This window comes from Balaenoptera ricei, chromosome 12 (assembly GCF_028023285.1).
Source record: "Balaenoptera ricei isolate mBalRic1 chromosome 12, mBalRic1.hap2, whole genome shotgun sequence".
In the NCBI taxonomy this organism is placed as follows: domain Eukaryota; kingdom Metazoa; phylum Chordata; class Mammalia; order Artiodactyla; family Balaenopteridae; genus Balaenoptera; species Balaenoptera ricei.
Genome location: NC_082650.1, coordinates 47,775,296 through 47,795,674, shown reverse-complemented (window position 1 = coordinate 47,795,674; position 20,379 = coordinate 47,775,296). Strand labels below are relative to the sequence as shown.

General features: G+C 34.9%; 1 long non-coding RNA gene across 2 annotated transcripts in view; it reads right to left on the bottom strand.

Moving 5' to 3' along the window:
• Positions 1 to 1,253: 1,253 nt before the first annotated feature.
• LOC132376316 (uncharacterized) overlaps positions 1,254 to 20,379 on the bottom strand; it is a 616,400-nt gene continuing 597,274 nt past the window's right edge. For both annotated transcript variants that reach the window (XR_009506270.1, XR_009506271.1), the window contains exon 3: positions 1,254 to 1,316. This is a non-coding gene — a long non-coding RNA (uncharacterized LOC132376316). The remainder of the gene's footprint in view (positions 1,317 to 20,379) is intronic.

The window sequence follows — 20,379 nt, the reverse complement described above, 5'->3', positions numbered from 1 at the left end:
TGTGCTAAGTCCTTGAAATCTAGTACATATTTCACACTTGAGGAACATCTTAAATCAGACCATCCACATCTCAAGTGCTAATAGCACATGGGGCCAGTGTCTCTCCTGGATAACAGAGAACTAAAAGGTAGAGAATTAAGCTTTAATGACAATTATTGGTACTTGCAGACTCCCAATAGAAACTTACAGGTAACGTGTTGTTTATCTGAAGATTTAAGAGTATTTCTTCTCAATTTCAAAATTTTCAGGTGGCATTTTTGTTAAAAATTATAATTTTTTAACATTAAAAAAATTTAGCCATTATACAGTTTTAATTGGCATTTAAATTTGATATAAACTAAAATTCTTAATTAAAAAGAAATTACTCAGAAAGAGTTGCTTCTAAAAATACAGGACTAGATAATTTGAGGAACTTTCCTCTAACAATATGAGTATATATTAGATAAATTACAAGAAATATGTTTTGTAATGGAATGCTAAAAATCATGAAGAAAAATCTTCAAGGCAAGCAAAAAGTAACACAGTAAGCACAAGACAAATTACTACCTTGCAAAGATTACATTCTAGTAATCCTTATCATTTACATAGTTTAAATAAGGCTATCTTCCAATTTTTTTTCAATTGTGCAACTCAGACAATAAGCACATAAAGAGATAACTTATAATTAAATACCAAAAAATGATCTGATGGAGAATAATACAGGGTAGTGTAACAGAAGTAGGCCAGTGTGGCTAGATTGGAGTGAGGGTGGCTGTCAGTGGTTGGAGATGACAAGGAAGAGATGGGCTATAGTCAGGTTCTGTGATGATCTAGGGCATTGAAAGGAATTTGAATTGTGTTCTATTGGAATGGGAAGCCAGTGGAGGGCTCTGATGATTGGAATATAAATACTTCTGTGTTTGTTTAGAATCTAGATTCTAAGAGCCAATTTGTACAAAACGAACCCTAACTGTATAGTAACCCACAAATCATGTCTCTCTGGATCATGAAAAGAATGACATGGTCTGAGTTACATTTTATAAAAATCCCTCTGGTTCATCTTGACTAGGAGGGTGAGGGTAAAGACAGAAAAAAAGACCAGTCAGTCCAGACTTGAATTAAGGCGGATTGTAAAAGTAATAAAAAGTGGATGTAGAATATATTTTGAAGGGAGAACCAGCTGGATTAGGTTACATGTGAATTACACATATCCACATTACATGTGGATTATATACATGCGAGATGTAGAGGAAAAAAGATCAGTTAAACATACCTGTAAGGTTTCTGGCCTGGAGTGGTTGAGTACATGGTGGTGCCATTTATTGAGAAGGGAATGACTGGAAGAAGAGAAAGTTTGGGATTATCAATACTATTGTCAGATGACAGCTCTATACATAGATCCACTGAGTAAAGTTGTATTAGCTGTAATGTTTGGGACTAGGGTGAGGCGAGTGTGTGACACTTGCCTTGGGTGCAAAATTTAAGGGGTCACCAAAAAACTTAGTAATCAAGATAATAAATACTATTTTAGTGCAATATTTTACAAATATTTTTAAGAATCAAAAATTAATGCAAAAATTTATCATGAACAAAATATAAAAAGTGTAAATAAAGACAGGACCAGAAACAGTGCCATGCACTTATAGCAGAGTCTGAGGCAAAAGCAAAAATGTGCCTACCTGACATTTAAAACTATTACACTAAAATATTAATATTTTAATTTATTAAATATTAAATAGTATTTAATATTTAATTGCATCATTCACATCACCTTAATCTTGGACCTGCTGATTGTGCATGGCACAGACACAAAGGTCACCATCTCACTGCAGTCTGTGTGAATGGTGCTCCAGGACCTGGATTGTGTACAATCTCCACGGCAATTCATGGGGGCCCTGTGTGTATAGTAAAACCTCCCTGACAAAAAGCAACATTAATATATTTTACCCTTTGTGCTCAACATCGATAATTATTAGAGAAATGCAAATCAAAACTACAATGAAGTATCACCTCATGTTTGTCAGAATGGCCATGACGAAAAAGTCTACAAATAATAAATGCTGGAGAGGGTGTGGAGAAAAGGAAACCCTCCTACACTGTTGGTGGGAGTGTAAATTGGTGCAGCCACTTTGGAAAATAGTACTGACATTCCTTAAAAAAACTAAAAATAGAATTACCATAAGATCCAGCAATACCACTACTGGGCATATATCTGGAAAAGATGAAAATTCTAATTTGAAAAGATACATGCAATATGACCAAGGAATTTCCACTCCTGGGCATATACATGGAGAAAATCATAGTTCAAAAAGATACATGCACTCCATTGTTCATTGTAGCACTATTTACAATAGCCAGGTCACGGAAGCAACCTAAAGGTCCATCAACAGAGGAATAGATAAAGAAGATGTAGTACATATACATACAATGGAATATCACTTGGCCACAAAAAAGAATTAAATAATGTCATTTGTAGCAACATGGATGGACCTAGAGATTATCATACCAAGTGAAGTTAGTCAGACAGAGAAAGACAAATATTATATGATATCACTTATATGTTGAATCTAAAAAAAAAGACACAAACTTATGTACAATACAGAAAGAGACTTACAGACATAGAAAGCAAACTTATGGTTACCAAAGGGGAAAGGGGGTGAGGGATAAATTAGGAGGTTGGGATTAACATACATACACTACTATATATAAAATAGATAACTAACAAGGACCTACGGTACAGCACAGAGAACTACACTTGATATTTTGTAACAACCTTTTGTAATAACAATATTTTATAAAGGAAAAGAATCTGAAAAAGAATATATATATATCACCATGCTGTACACCTGAACCTAACACGACATTGTAAATCAACTATACTTTAATAAAACATATATAGAGGCAGAGTCAAGATGGCAATGTGGGAAGACATGGAGTTCGTGTCTCCCCACAACTAGGGTGCCTGCCAACTGCTGGGGGTGACTCTGATGCCCAAGGAGATGGGAGGAACCCCAAAGTGAACCAGTAGGATGTAGGGAGACTGTGGGGAGAGGAGAAGTGGAGGCCAGACAGGATTGGCATCCTGAGGCCAGGGAGATCAGGAGAGGCAGGTGGGAGGCACTCTCTGGGAACAGCAGGAGAGGAGCAGAGGACGATCGCCTGGCCCATTCGGGCCGGGGAGACTGCTGAGCTCCCAGGCTGATCCCCTGTCCTCCAAACCCCCTCCAGACCACGTGGGTCCTTGGGGGCATAGGAGGGAGGCCAGGGAGATCAGGAGAGGAAGGCGGGAGGGGCCCTCCCAGACTGGAGGAGCAGGAGAGGAGAGGAGGGTGTTTGCCCTGCCCACTCGAGGCCTGGAAGCCTGCTGGGCACCCTGGTGAGGTCCCCTGCTCTCTGAGACCAGGGGTGGGGGGCACGCCTGGACCCCTTCTGTTCCTTGAGCCTAAGGCCCACCCGCCACAGCCCCCAGGGCCTTTTCCAGCCTTGTGGGTCCTGAGCATTGGTGCCACCCACCACCCAAACCTCGCCCTTCCTTAGGTCCCGCCCTCCACAGCCAAGGCCTCCCCACCCCCCTTTTCTTTTCTTTTCCCTCCTATTTTTTTACTATTGTGGTACTGATGTAACTTCCGGTTGTTGATTCATCTATATTTTTATATTTATATTCTTCCTAACATATCTGTTAGTTTCCTAGTCTAATTTTATTTTTTACTTTGCTATTGTTGTGGTTTTTTTGTTTGTTAGTTTGTTTTTCTGCTGCCCAAGGTGGCTTGTGGGATCTTAGTTTATGAGCCCAGAGTTGGGCCGAAGTTCCTGCAGTGGGAGCTCTGAGTCCGAACAACTGGACTAACAGAGAACCTCAGACCCCAGGGAATATTCATTGGAGTGAGCTCTCACAGAGTTCCTCATCTCAGCACCAAGACCCAGCTCTACCCAACAGCCTATAATCCCCAATGTTGGAAGCATCAGGCCAAACAACCAGTAAGACAGGAACACAATCCCACTGATTAAAAAAAAAAAAAAAAAAATGAGATGGCAAAAAAATATGTCACAGATGAAGGAACAAGGTAAAAACCTACAAGACCAAATAAATGAAGAGGAAATAGGCAATCTGCCTGAAAAAGAATTCAGAGTAATGATAGTAAAGATGATCCAGAATCTCGGAAATAGAATGGAGGCATGGATTGAGAAAGTACAAGAAATGTTTAACAAAGATCCAGAAGAACTAAAGAACAAAGAGACATGAACAACACAATAACTGAAATGAAAAATACACTAGAAGGAATCAGTAACAGAATAACTGAGGCAGAAGAACGAATAAATGAGCTGGAAGACAAAATGGTGGAAATAACTGCCAAGGAGCAGAACAGAGAAAAAAGAATGAAAAGAATTGAAAACAATCTCAGAGAACTCTGGGACAACACTAAATGCACCAACATTCGAATTATAGGGGTCCCAGAAGAAGAAGAGAAAAAGAAACGGACTGAGAAAATATCTGAAGAGATTATAGTTGAAAAATTCCCTAACATGGGAAAGGAAATAGTCACCCAAGTCTAGGAAGCACAGAGAGTCCCATACAGGATAAACCCTAGGAAAAACACACCAAGACATATATTAATCAAACTAACAAAAATTAAATTCAAAGAAAAAACATTAAAAGCAGCAAGGGAAAAACAAAAAATAACATGCAAAGGAATCCCCATAAGGTTATCAACTGATTTTTCAGCAGAAACTCTGCAGGCCAGAAGGGAGTTATAGGATATACTTAAAGTGATGAAAGAGAAAAACCCACAACCAAGATTACTCTACCCAGCAAGGATCTCATTCAGATCTGATGGAGAAGTCAAAAGCTTTTTAGACAAGCAAAAGCTAACAGAATGCAGCACCACCAAATCAGCTTTACAACAAATGTTAAAGAAACTTCTCTAAGCAAGAAACGCAAGAGAAGAAAAAGACCCACAAAAACAAACCCAAAACAATTGAGAAAATGGTAATAGGAACATACAAATCGATAATAACCTTGAATGTAAATGGATTAAATGCCCCAACCAAAAGACACAGACTGGCCGAATAGATAAAAAAACAAGAACCACATATATGCTGTCTACAGGAGACCCACTTCAGACCTAGGGACACATACAGACTGAAAGTGAAGGGATGGAAAAAAATATTCCTTGCAAATGGAAATCAAAACAATGCTGGAGTAGCAATACTCATATCAGATAAAATAAACTTTAAAAATAAAGACTGTTACAAGAGATAAGGAGGGACACTACATAATGATCAAAGGATCAATCCAAGAAGAAGATATAAAAATTATAAATTTTTATGCACCCAACATAGGAGCACCTCAACACATAAGGCAAATGCTAACAACCATGAAAGGAGAAATCGACAGTAACACAATAATAGTAGGGGATTTTAAGACCTCACTTACACCAATGGACAGATCATCCAAACAGAAAATAAATAAGTAAACACAAGCTTTAAATGACACAATAGACCAGATAGATCTAATTGATATTTATAGAACATTCCACCCAAATGTGGCAGAATACACTTTCTTCTCAAGTGCACATGGAACATTCTCCATGATAGATCACATCTGAGTCACAAATCAAGCCTTGGAAAATTTAAGAATACTGAAATCATATCAAGCATCTTTTCTGACCACAACGTTATTGGATTGGAAATCAATTACAGGAAAAAAACGGTAAAAAACACAAATGCGTGGAGGCTAAACAGTGTGCTACTAAATAACTGAGAGATCACTGAAGAAATCAAAGAAGAAATTAAAAAATACATAGAAACAAATGACAATGAAAACACGATGACCCAAAACCTATGGGACACAGCAAAAGCAGTTCTAAGAGGGAAGTTTACAGCAATACAGTCTCACCTCAAGAAACAAGATAAATCTCAAATAAACAATCTAACCCTACACTTAAAACAACTAGAGAAAGAAGAACAAAGAAAAAAAGAAAACCCAAAGTCAGTAGAAGGAAAGAAATCATAAAGATCAGAGCAGAAATAAATGAAATAGAAACAAAGAAAACAATAGCAAAGATCAATAAAACTAAAAGTTGGTTCTTTGAGAGGATAAACAAAATTGATAAACCCTTAGCCAGACTCATCAAGAAAAAAAAGGAGAGGATGCAAACCAATAAAGTTGGAAATGAAAAAGCAGAAATCACAACTGATACTGCAGAAATGCAAAGGATTATAAGAGACTACTACAAACAACTATATGCCAATAAAATGTACAACCACGAAGAAATGGACAAATTTTTGGAAAGACACAATTTTCTAAGACTGAACCAGGAAAAATTAGAAAATATAAACAGACTTATCACAAGTAATGAAGTTGAAACTGTAATTAAAAATCTTCCAACAAACAAAAGTCCAGGACCAGATGGCTTCACAGGCAAATTCCATTCAAACATTAGGAGAAGAGCTAACACCTATCCTTCTCAAACTCTTCCAAAAAATTTCAGAGGGAGAAACACTCCCAAATTCATTCTACGAAGCCACCATCACCATGATACCAAAATCAGAAAAAGATACCACAAAGAAAGAAAACTACAGGCCAATATCACTGATGAACATAGATACCAAATTCCTGAACAAAATACTAGCAAACAGAATCCAACAGCACATTAAAAGGATCATACACCATGACCAAGTGGGATTTATCCCAGGGATGCAAGGATTCTCCAATATATGCAAACCAATCAATGTGATACACCACATTAACAAATTAAGGAATAAAAACCATTTGATCATCTCAATAGATGCAGAAAAAGCTTTTGAAAAAAATTCAACACCCATTTGTGATAAAAACTCTCCAGGAAATGGGGATAGAGGGAACCTGCCTCAACATAATAAATGCCATATATGACAAACCCACAGCAAACATCATACTCAGTGGTGAAAAACTGAAAGCATTTCCACTAGTATCAGGAACAAGACAAGGATGTCCACTCTCTCCACTCTTATTCAACATACTTTTGGAAGTCCTAGCCACAGCAATCAGAGAAGAAAAAGAAATAAAAGGAATACAAATTGGAAAAGAAGAAGTAAAACTGTCACTGTTGCTGATGACATGATACTATACCTAGAAAATCCTAAAAATGCCACCAGAAAACTACTAGAAGTAATCAGTGAATTTGGTAAAGTTGCAGGATACAAAATTAATGAACAGAAATCTCTGGCATTCCTATACACCAACGAAAAATCAGAAAGAGAAATTAAGGAAACACTCCCATTTACCACTGCAACAAAAAGAATAAAATACCTAGGAATAAACCTGGCTAAGGAGGCAAAACACTTGTACTCAGAAAACTATAAAACACTGGTGAAAGAAATCAAAGATGACATAAACAGATGGAGAAATATACCATGTTCTTGGATTGGAAGAATCAATATTGTGAAAATGACTATACTACCCAAAGCAACCTATAGATTCAAGGCAATCACTATCAAATTACCAATGGCATTCTTCACAGAATTAGAACAAAAAATTTTACAATTCATATGGAAACACAAAAGACCCCGAATAGCCAAAGCAATCTTGAGAAAGAAAAACAGAGCTGGAGGAATCAGGCTCCCCAACCTCAAACTATACCACAAAGCTACAGTAATCAAGAGAGTATGGTACTGGCACGAAAACAGAAATACAGATCAATGGTACAAGATAGATTGCCCAGAGATAAACCCACACACATGTGGGCACCTAGTTTACAACAAAGGAAGCAAGAACATACAATAGAGAAAAGACAGCCTCTTCAATAAGTGGTGCTGGGAAAACTGGACAGCTACATTTAAAAGAATGAAATTAGACCTAACACCATACACAAAAATAAACTCCAAATGGATTAAAGACTTAAGTGTAAGACCAGACACTATAAAACTCTTAGAGGAAAACATAGGAAAGACACTCTTTGACATAAACCACAGCAAGATCTTTTTTGACCCACCTCCTAGAGTAATGGAAATAAAAACAAAAATAAACAAATGGGACTTAATTAAACTTAAAAGCTTTTGCACAGCAAAGGAAACCATAAACAAGACAAAAAGACAACCCTCAGAATGGAAGAAAACATTTGCAAATGAATCAACGGACAAAGGATTAATCTCTAAAATATACAAACAGCTCATGGAGCTCAATATGAAAAAAACCAAACAATCCAGTTAAAAAATGGGCAGAAGACCTAAATAGACATTTCACCAAGGAAGACGTACAGATAGCCAAGAGGCACATGAAAAGATGCTCAACATCACTAATTATTAGAGAAATGCAAATCAAAACTATGATGAGGTATCACCTCACGCTGGTCAGAATGGCCATTATCAAAAAATGTAGAAACAGTAAATCCTGGAAAGGGTGTGGTGAAAAGGGAACCCTTCTGCACTGTTGGTGGGAATGTAAATAGATACAGCCTCTATGGAGAACAGTATAGAGGTTCCTTAAAAAACTAAACATAGAACTACCATATGATCCAGCAATCCCACTACTGGGCATATACCCTGAGAAAACCATAATTCAAAAAGAGACATGTATGATAAAGTTCATTGCAGCATTATTTACAATAGCCAGGACATGGAACCAACCTAAGTGTCCATTGACAGATGAATGGATAAAGAAGATGTGGCACATATATACAATGGAATATTACTCAGCCATAGAAAGAAACGAAATTGAGTTATTTGTAGTGAGGTGGATGGACCTAGAGTCTGTCATACAGAGTGAAGTAAGTCAGAAAGAGAAAAACAAATACCGTATGATAACTCATATATACGGAATCTAAAAAAAAAAATGGTACTGATGAACCTAGTTCCAGGGCACGAATAAAGAGGTAGACATAGAAAAGGGACTTGAGGACACAGGGTGGGAGGGCAAAGCTGGGGCAAAGCGAGAGTAGCATCGACATATATACACTACCGAATGTAAAACAGTTGGCTGGTGTGAAGCAGCAGCATAGCACAGGGAGGTCGGCTCGGTGCTTTGCATGACCTAGAGAGGTGGGATAGGGAGGATGGGAGGGAGGCTCAAGAGGGAGGGGATATGGGGACATGTGTATGCATATGGCTGATTCGCTTTTTTGTGCAGCAGAAACTAACACAGTATTATGAAGCAATTATACTCCAATAAAGATCTATTAAAAAACTAACTAAATAAAAAATATATATATTTTATCTTTTAGATATAATTATTACAGCCCTTACATGACTTCAGCTAAAACGAGAGTCCAGCTCATCACATCATCAAAATAAATCTTCTCATATAATATATACTTTTCTTATATACTTTTTTAATATTATATATATATATATATATACACACACACAAACACACACACAGATTTATTGCTCTCCAACTCTATCAGGCTGTCTACCAAATATTTTATATTTAATCTATATTAAATTTAATTATTTAATCTATGTAACAGCATTGCAAGATGGATGCTTTCATGTTCATAGATGCGGAGGCTGAGACCTGGTGGAAGTTAAATCTCTTGACCAAGGTCTCATAATTGATGAGATACCCAGTGAGATACCCAGTCAAATGTGCCTGAATCTAAACCTGTGCTCCAAACTCCCACAGAACTTTGATGTTTTTTCAATGTCTTCTCTAAGATACCAAAGAGAAATTCAACCTAAATAACAACCAAAGTCTTTTATGTCAATTTGGCATCTATAGATGTGAATTAAAAAGCATTTAAATAATCAAAGGATTTTATCATTTCAAATATAAATGAAAACTAGCCATCATGCAAATGATGTTTCAATGATTATTTAATAATATAACTAGAAAACCGAATCTTCTAAAAATGTGTATCTAACCCATATGCAAACCTTGGTGCTCAATAATCATGAGCATTAAAAACAAAACCTAGTATATATAGTGCATAATGAATAGTGTAAGTTTTTATAAAATAAATATACAGAAATTAGTGTCCTTCATTTATGTAAAAAGTAAAAAGTGAAATTAATAAGAGCATATTTTCAGGAAGTGACTAAAAATTTAGTTAATAAGAAATGTGCAAGATCACCATGGGTGAATCCATGAATTCTACTGAGCAACATAAAAGAACATTTGAATTGGAGATACTCATTAAGTCATATATATGGCAATATTTAGTACCACAGGGTCAAATTCCTGATTTTAATATAGTAATTCAACTATATCACAATTCAATAATTGGAAAATAAGGTAAAAAATATTTGATAATTTAATCAGAATTTTTAAAATTGTGAGATTAGGCAGAAAAATACTAGAAAAACATGATAAGGGTCATGTACTAACAGATATTAAATTGCATTATCTCTAAAATGTTTTCATTTCAAAATGTTACATAAATGGAATCATACTGTATGTAATCTTTGGGGACTGGCTTTTTTTTACTCAGCATATTTTCCCAAAGATTCATTCAGGTGTGTATCAATAATTCCTTCTTATTACTGAGTACTTTTATGAATAAAGCTGCTATGAACATGTGTGTATAAATTTTTATATGAATATAAGTTTTCATTTATCTGAGATAAATGCCCAAGTGTGAAATTGCTAGGTCATATGGTAATTACATGTTTTACAGAGTGGCTGTACCATTTTACATCCCCATCAGCAATGAATGAGTGATCCAGTTTCTCTGCATCCTCAGCAGAATGTTGGAAATAGAGAACAGAATAGTGATTGACAGGGGTTAGGAATGGGAGTGGGGTAGGAAGATAGGAAGGTATATATGGGTATAAAAGGGAAACCTGAGGAATCTTTGTGGTGATAGAACTGCTCAATATCTTGACTGTGGTGATATATACATGTGATAACATTGCATAGAACTAAATACACACAGTCAAGATACACTGAAGAATACACTAAAGAATACAAATAAAATTGAGGAAATCTGAGTAAGATTCATGGATGGTAAACATTTTAATATACTAGTTGTGATAATGGACTATAATTTTGCAAGGTGTTATGATTAGGGAAAACTAAGTAAAGGGTATGGGATCTTTCTGTATTATTTCTTACAACTACATGTGAATCTGCAATTATATCCAAAAGTTTTCAATTAGACGTGTATTATAAAGCTACATTTATTAAAGAAGTGTGGTATTACTGTAGGAGTAGATCTAGAACAATAGGGTAGACTACTAAGCCTGAATTTAGTATATAGTGAAAGTTATATTTCAAATAATTGAGCAAAGGATGGAATACTCAGTAAAACAAGCTACTCACTTGAGAATAGCCAATACTTAGAACAGTTAAAGTCACTCCTCTATGTTCATAGTAGCACTATTTACAATAGCTAAGACATGGAAACAACCTAAATGCCCATCAACAGATGAATGGATAAAGAGGATGTGGTATATATACAATGGAATATTACCCAGCCATAAAAAGAATGAAATAATGCCATTTTCAGCTACATGGATGGACCTAGAGATTATCATACTAAGCAAAATAAGTCAGAAAGAGAAAGACAAATACCATATGATATCACTTATATGTGGAATCTAAAATACAACACAAATGAGCATATCTATGAAACAGAAACAAACTCACAGACATAGAGAACAGATTTGTGGTTGCCAAGGGGGAGGGAGTCTGGGAGGGAAGGATTAGCAGAGGCAAACTATTCTGTAGAGGATGGATAAACAACAAGGTCCTACTCTATAGCACGGGGAACTATATTCAATATCCTGGGATAAACCGGAATGGAAAAGAATACAAAAAAGAATATATATGTATAACTGAATCATTTTGCTGTATAGCAGTAATTAACACAACATTGTAAATCAACTATTCTTCAGTAAAATTTAAAAAAATTTAAAAAAACAGTTAAAATCATATCTTAACACTATACATTACAAATTCATTACATAGAATAAATTCCTTATGGGCTTATTATTTATGTATTAAAAATATAAAATATATTTGAAGTATATATTGAATACTGAAATATGCAAAGAAAATTCAGGTGATGAGTTTTTATAATTGTGGGGTATGGAGTGACTTCCTTAGCATGATACTGAAGCAAGAAATAAGAAAGCATAAATCACATTTATGTTTTTAACTATCAAGATTTACCTTTCATAAATTAAAAAATTACCAATCAATAAGGAAATAAATACTTTAATAAAAACAGCACAAGTATTGACTGAGTACTTTTATAATTAGATAAATATCCATTTTCACTTGTCAGAAAAACACAGGTTAAAACAATTAATGAGATTCCATTTTTACTCATATATAACAGATACAGAAGATTTTATCATCCCCAGTATTGATGAGACTAGAGAAGTCAATTGGTTTCACATATTACTCTGAGTTTATAGATGAGTATTATTTTCATAAAGTGCCATCTGGAGGTATATCTCTTAAGACACAAGTACATGTATTGACCTGAAACTTATGTTTTATTTATTTAGTATGAGCTCCTGAAGATGTAATACTCTTCAACAACTAAGTTGATTATAATGATGAACATTCAGGCATCCTAAAAGATAACTTCAATTCCTATAAAGATGTGAGAAGTCCATATGAATAGGCCCCTATTTGATTTAAATGGGAATCTTAAAAAATCATTGCTTGTCTTCCAGTCAAAACAATCAGATCTTTATTTGACAAATGGCTTCTACAAAGCACAAGAGTATTGATGTGGGGATGGAGAAAATTTTAATAGAAACCATTTTGAATAGCTTTAAAATAGAATCAAGAAAATAAGATATAGCTGTAGCAAATAACTGGAAAATGTCTAACATCCCAATAGTGAATGTGAAATAATGTGGAGGTGTCCTTAGGGAACAATTTACCTGGGAAAATATTCATAATATTTTGTTAATTTGGGGAGGCAGGGGTGACAAACAGATTTTTCCAAAAGTTTAAAGGCACCAGACTAACAGGTCAACAACAGTTAGCTCTGAATGGTGATTGCTGGTAACTTTATTGTCTTGTTTTCACTAACCTATATTTTCTAATTTTTATAATTAAGATGCTATATTAATAAATATCCAAATTTTAAAATTAAAGCCCAAACTACAATACAGATGTTTTTGTTTATTAATTAAAAATTATAATGTTTATTAATTAATGTTGATTATTGCAATGATCACAGATTCTAAACTTTACAAAAGATATAGTCTTTCTTTTTGCTGGTGGTGGTGTTTTGTTTTTAATCAGTTATACAAACTTCTAGGAAAGCGGCAAAGGGGATTATACATTCCTCTTCCAGACTGATTGAAATGATCAAGGAGAAATGAAAAATGTGGCAGCCACTTCATTGGTTTCAAAATTAGGGAATAGTGCCAAATATATACATAAAGGAATTTCTGCCAGATATAGCGGAATTTGTATGAAAGGTGATTATATTTTTAATGTATAGATTATATGATTTCTAATTTATAGATATTTCTAATCATATAATTCTACTTCCTGAGAGAGACCCGACATGTTAAGGGAAATTATATAAAGGTAATATTGGTAAACAGCTTCAAAATTCCCTAATTTCAACTGGCACAGGATGAAAGCACTTGGAAGCCACTTGAGGTACTGGGACTGCTATACTTACACTCCCTTTTCCTAATCAAAAGATTTATAGCATTTAAGAGCGATAGTGTCTTCATTTCTACCTCTCTCTCTCTCTCTCTCTCATCTATGTTTCCTTTAATTTCCTTCAAAGTTCAAAGAAGTTTTTATCCAAATTTTTTTCTCTGTATTGGGGTATGCAATCAAAATATCAAAATATCTTGTCTCCTCTTTTGCATGCTTTATGTGTGTGTGTTTTTTTGACAAAAATTTGCACAAGTCCCACATTTAATCTCATTATTTTTTTGCTTATTTATCTCTGAATGGATTCAAATCTATCCAAGCATGCTGAGTGCCAAGTTTAATAATACTAGAGGAGTCTTCTTGGGAGACAAGTGGGTCTCTATGTGCAGTGTTACATTACTTACAGAAGAACAGAGATGGGAATTATAGCAGCTCTCTTGTCAGAAACTATACAAGCCAGAAGTCTGGAGTGACACTTTTAAAGTATTGAAAGAAAAAAACTAAACTAAACTAAACTAAACCCAGAATTCTATAATCAGAGAAAATGTCAAAATAAAGGGGAAGTAAAGCCTCTTCCAGACAAACAAAAGCATAGAATTATTATCATCAGAACTACTCTATGAGAAATTTTAGAGTAAGTTCTATAGGCAGAAGCAACGTAATACCAGACAGAAACCTAAGTATATACAAAAAATGAAGATCTCTGGAAATGGCTAAAATGCAGGTAAATATAAGAGACATTTTTATTATCTTTTAATTATTTTAAAATTGTATATCTAAAGCAAAAATAGTAGCAATGTATTTTGAGTTTATAGTATATGTAAAAGTAAATTGTATGAGAACAGTATAGCAAAAGAAGGGAGGGAGGAATGACGATTGTACTGTTGGAAGGTTCTTACTCTTTATTATTTTAAGTGCTATGATATTTGAAGCTAGTTTCAGAGCTGGACGATTTGGTTTCATCTGGAATTTTAAGAGGAGTGTATGCAACTGAGGTGTTTAGCATTAAAAATGCTACACCAGCAATTATACCCTACTAGAAGTATTTCTGTCTCACTACTAAACTATGATCATTCATTTTGAAAAAAAAAAAAGCTACACATTGTCCGTTGTGATAAAGAATACTGAATTTCAGAAATGATAAGAAATCATCTCCAGAGGAAATTCAAATTTAGGTTTATAATCAAGGCTTTAAAATTTTGACCTATCACTTCCCTTGTCTTACTAGTGGATTTTAAAAAATCTGGAGAGGAAGTAAGTCAGCAAAGTTCTACCAGTGAACCATCAAAAATCTGTTACAACATATAATGAAAGTAGTCCTCCAAAAGGTCAGGCATCATTTGCATAAGAAATAAAACCACAAGAGGAAAAAAGTAAAAAGAGGAACTGCAAAATTGAGAAAGACAAAAGAGTAAGTATGGTAAAGTCTACCTGTCATTAAAATGATCTGTAAATTTCATCAGTTCAAGGCAAAATAAATTGGGGACCAAAATGATAAACTTTCTCAATAACCGTATCACTGCAGATCTAGCCACTGAGTATGTCTTTAACCAAACAAATGAATCTTGACTGAATAACCAATTCAGTATTGGCCATTGACATTGAAGTTTCAGAGACAATGCCAGTGCTGTGCTGAGCCACAGTTTGAGGCAAAAGGAAAAATCATCAACACTAATCTGTCTTTATTTTAATTGTGATATTTTGTTCATTATGTATTTTCTAGGTTAGTTTTTATTTTTATAAATCTTGCACTATATATTATTATTTATCTTGATTATTGAATTTTTCAGCACCTCTCTACACTTTATGTCCAAGACAAGTTCCTCAGTCATCTCATTCTAGTCCTGGCCGTAAAGGATAATCTCAGAATATTTCCACTGCTGAAATCTTTGTTCTATGTGGTGTTCTAATTGTAGTATAGAACAAAACACAAAGTCACTTGATGTGATAAATGAAATTCCAAATCATATCTACTTTATATTCAGTTAATCATAGGATCCTTCACATACTGGAACTATAATGGTTAGAAAGCATTTAAAATATGAGCTTTTGTTTTATTATGAAAAAGCAGAACATTTCTTCCCATGAATAACATAAGGGAATAAGGCCAATTAGCAGCTCAGGGTTATGCATTTCCCTGTTTCCAGAGAATAGAGGTCATTGGTTAAAAATGAAGCAGAGTAAAATTTTAAATTCTCCCTCTGCCTATCCCCCCCACCCAATGCCCCTGGGAGAAAGAAACTGGAAGACTGCCAATCCAGTCAATTTTTCATTGTCTAAGGGCCATTGTGAAGAGAATCTTTCAACAATACAGGAGACACAGGACTCCACCAAATGAGGATACACAGTGTGAGAAAAATTCATGCACAGGGAGCAAAGTTTCTTTCACAGCCCTTGCACTGGGTCTACTTTATAAAATGTATCATTGTTTACTTTGCAATAGAGTTGTGAGAATACATATTTGTCTCTCTTGATAAAGTATCTGATCTTTGTACCTATCATACACAGTTGCTATAATTGAGAGGTAGGGTTTCAATAAATATCGGTTAATTGAGAGTGATAATATTCCCTAATAAAAGAATTTCTCCTAATCTATCCTAAACTCACAAAACATTTTTAGGAAAACGTTTTCAAAGAAAAGTATGATATGATGCATTCTAACTGGTCCCAAGTTAGTATACAATGAACTTAGTTCATTAGGATGAGAAATTAATTCATTATTAGCTCAAGATGAGTCTTAAATATATCTAAATCAGAACTGACATCTGGGACATTAGACAGCATGAAAGAAGTCATTTAATTATACTCAAATGTGTTACATGATCAAGTAAGCCAAGGTAGGCTTGCTTCTCCATCTTGATTTCGAGGAACAGAGAAAGAAAAACAGGGTGGGGCACATATTCTAGCAGAGAATAAATAAAGAGAAAGTGAATGCTGGAGAAAGCAAAGAGAAATAGAGAGAAGAAAGAATTAGTTGACTTGACAAATTTCAGGATAAAGTTACTTTAAAGTGTGAAAAGTATTTTACTTAACTACATCTATTTGGTGAGACTGTCTGAGAAGCTGGAAGCAGGTTTCTGAACAGGAGAACTTAGTCAAGTATTGGGGGGTGGGGGGGGAGTTATCATTAATTCAATTATCAATAAAAGGAAATATTCAAAATAAAGTTTTTCAGGAGTAAAATAGTCCAATTACAATGAACAAATAATTTTTCATCAAGGCTTGCCAAAGATGTAACTGCTGACTCCCACATATTATCAAACTCATTTTAAATCACTGGCAAAATTTTAATTGACTTTCATACTGTCTATTCTCATTTGTTTCTTAATTACCCTTTTCCATTTAGGTTTGCTTATTTTTATAATATGTATTCAAAATTGTTCCCTTACCACATTGTTTGTGCTTTAAAGTTCCTTTGCTAATTTCCTTTTCTACAGTTACATCCTAGTTAACCACAATGGATTCTATCCTTTGTTTATATTTTTACAACATAAATTTAATTCTAGTTTCTCCCACTGGGTCGAAAATATTCCCCTTTTTCCTAAAGTGTTATTTCCAGGCATATTTAAGTTCCATTCCCTTAAGGCTCCTCTTGTTTTACTCAAACTTTTCCCATATTAAAAAATGAACGAACTGTATTCTTTTAACAAAGTTGAGCTATTCATATAAAACACATATTCCTAATTTGGGTCTTATTATTCTAAACATTTAAATACTTTTTATTAAATTTATTAGGACAGAAGTGACACTTTTCACAAGGAAATCTGCTAATGTGAAAAATCAAAACATATGAATGTCTTGTGTTGGGTATGTGATAACTCTTTCTAGTTTGGGATAGCTTGAAATAACCCTTTCTACTTGTTAAATGTCTAGGATTGATGTACTAGGGCATGGTATAGTATTTTGAGAAAATTGTTTACCTTAACCATTTGAGCTTTTTTTTTTTTTTTTTTGCCTTGGGTGTTTATGTCTGTATAAGTGTGTGTGTATGTATGAGAGAGACAGCATGATTGAGACTAGAATCTAGAATTACATAGTGCTATCTGTAAAAATAGAAATTATGTGCTTTGTCTCTACTACTCAAAAAATTCCCAGAAGAAACTATTAGAAATTTCATCATCTCGAGGTTAATAGATGAAGCCTATTACATATAGAATGGATGGACAACAAGGTTCTACTATATAGCATAGGGAACTATATTCAATGTCCTGGGATAAACCATAATGGAAAAAAATATAAAAAAGAATATATATATGTCTATGTGTATATATATATATATATATATATATATATATATATATATATATAACTGAGTCACTTTTGCTATATAGGAAAAATCAACACAACATTGTAAGTCAATTGTACTTCAATAAAAAAAGAAATTTCATCATCTTGACATTTTATATAAACAAATTTGGTTTATAAAAAAATGGAGCAAAATATGTTTAGTATTGGCACATGGCAGATGCCTGAGAGTCATGTAGAGAATGAGTCATCTATCCAAGGTAGCTGCCTTAGGTGCTGTGCTGACGGTGCATGTGCTGTATTCTGACCATGCATGCTGCTTTCCTCATCTGTTCATACGCTGGCAGTAACCTTTCAGTGAACCAGAGAGAACAGTAACGCGTTAAGTAGAGCTCTTTATTAGAAGGCACTACATGAGCAAATTATCGAAAAAATAGGACCTGCTAAAAGTGAAATCACAGCCTTTCTATTTCCCCAAGTCTCCACGGATTTGTTGCTTGGCCTTTCTGGCCCTCAGACTCCTTATCTGCAAAAATTGAGTGTTGGCCTGGATCTCTGGTGTTAAATTGAATTTTGTGGAGCCTTAGGAGAGAGTCAAGATGCCTTAAGGGCTGCCCGACAGGATGAGAGAAAGCCTCAGGAAGTAGGACCCTGGGCTTTTCTCACATAGATCAGCTGGATCTGGATGTAATCTCTTTGGTATTATGTACTATGGATATTGAGGCCCCATAAAAGATTTTAAATGGACATATTTTAAAACCAGGTAAGGTCCTTTTCCATTTTAAAAGCTGGTTTTTCCATAGATTAAATATAATGTGTAAAACATAATAATCACATTTTTCTCATTGTTACCTTCAGCTTTTGTAAGGTTTCCACATTTACCATCTCATTTAATCATGTGTTAGAAAGGCAGATGGGATCCCTAATTTGCAGGTAGGAACCAGAGGCTCATTGCATGGCCTGTGCCAATGACATGGGGCCTGGAACCCAGACTCCTCTCCCAATGTCTGCTCCTCTCCACCATCTCTCCTCATCTTACGTCAGATCCCATCAGACAGTTGCCATTCTCCATTCTAACTTGGACTTATTCACCTAACAGAATGACCTGGACTAATATTCTTGTGGCACATCGAAATTCAATGTTCATAAATTGTTCATGTAGTTTTATAGGAATTATACAAATAAATAAGTTTACCCCACACCGGTGTTTTCATCCAGTGTTAAGTATAATTAATGCATTATCAGTCTCAAATAAAGATTTCTCTTCCCTGTGCAAAACATAGCTGAGTGAGGCCCACAGAATAGTTAATGCTTGTAATCAACCTGCAAGCTAATCTTTTATTTACCTACATCTATTTTCTCCCACAAGTTGTGCTCACCAAGAGTCAGTTGTGTTTGTTCCCCAAACTGGTGATACCAATTTTCCTTGCTGTTATAATTATATAATTAATTATCTATTATAAAAGTCTATGATATATGACTTGGAAAGAAGTTGTGTGTGTGTAAAATGTTGACTGCTTTAGGAACTTTTTTTTTTTTTTTTTTTTGGCTGGGTTGGTCTTCATTGCTGTGCCATTTAAAGTATGTGTTTTAAGTTTGTGACTTGAAACTGTGATATTAATGCTGACTCATCCTTATTTTCAAAGGAAGATGTTTATATTCCTAAGAATTAAAACATAAAAGGCAGTCATTAGATGGACATCTCCTTAAATTCACAGAAGAATTAAATCATTTTCAATGAGGAGTACTTAGAGTCTGTACACAGAATTCTGAGGACACAAATGAGAGACCTCAGCTCTTCCTGAGGTCGGTGACGATTTTACAGAGCAGATATCTGAGTTGAGTCTAAGAGGAGTTTCAAGGTAGGGAAGAGGTGAAAGCAAGAAAAGAGTGGTAAAAAAAAAAAAAAAAGAAAAAAAAAAAAAAGAAAAGAGTGGTGTGGAAGAGCTGTGGGAAGAAAATCAGAGGCTCAGGGTGGAAGGAATGTAGACGGCAGGGAGGAGCAGATGGGGATGGAGATACAGGTTTCCAACAAAATGGTTTCCATTGTGTCTCCGGGTTCACGTTCTCAGTCCAGGGATGAGTGTGTAACCACCTAGTGACTATGGCAAAACCATGCTCAGGTGAACGTTGAGAGAAGAATGTTTTATGTTGAGGGATAAAAGAAAAGAAGACAACTATCACTTCACTTCTTCATTGCTTATTCAGTACCAAGCACGGAGCTAGGCATTGTTTATGGTCTCGTATCTAATATCTATGAAATAGATATTATTAATTTCTTCACTTTAAAGATAAGTTAACTGAGCCTTAAAGATGTTATGTGACTTACTTCAAAATTCCCTAACCAAAAGTAGCATAACTGGGACTTGACCCCAGACTGCCTAAATATGGAGCCCACAATGAGAAGTCATTAGCCATCTAGGCCACCACTCTCTGGTCTCTAGAACATGAAGCCCAGAGCTGTAGTAGTTATGGGCCCCACGGTTACGGGCAAAATTCTACATAGAGCTGTGTGTGAGGAATGAGATGGGAGTAGGCAGGCAAAGAGAGTGGTATAGACTTTTGCTGGGACTAACATCAACAGAGGCTCAGGTCATGCTTTGGGA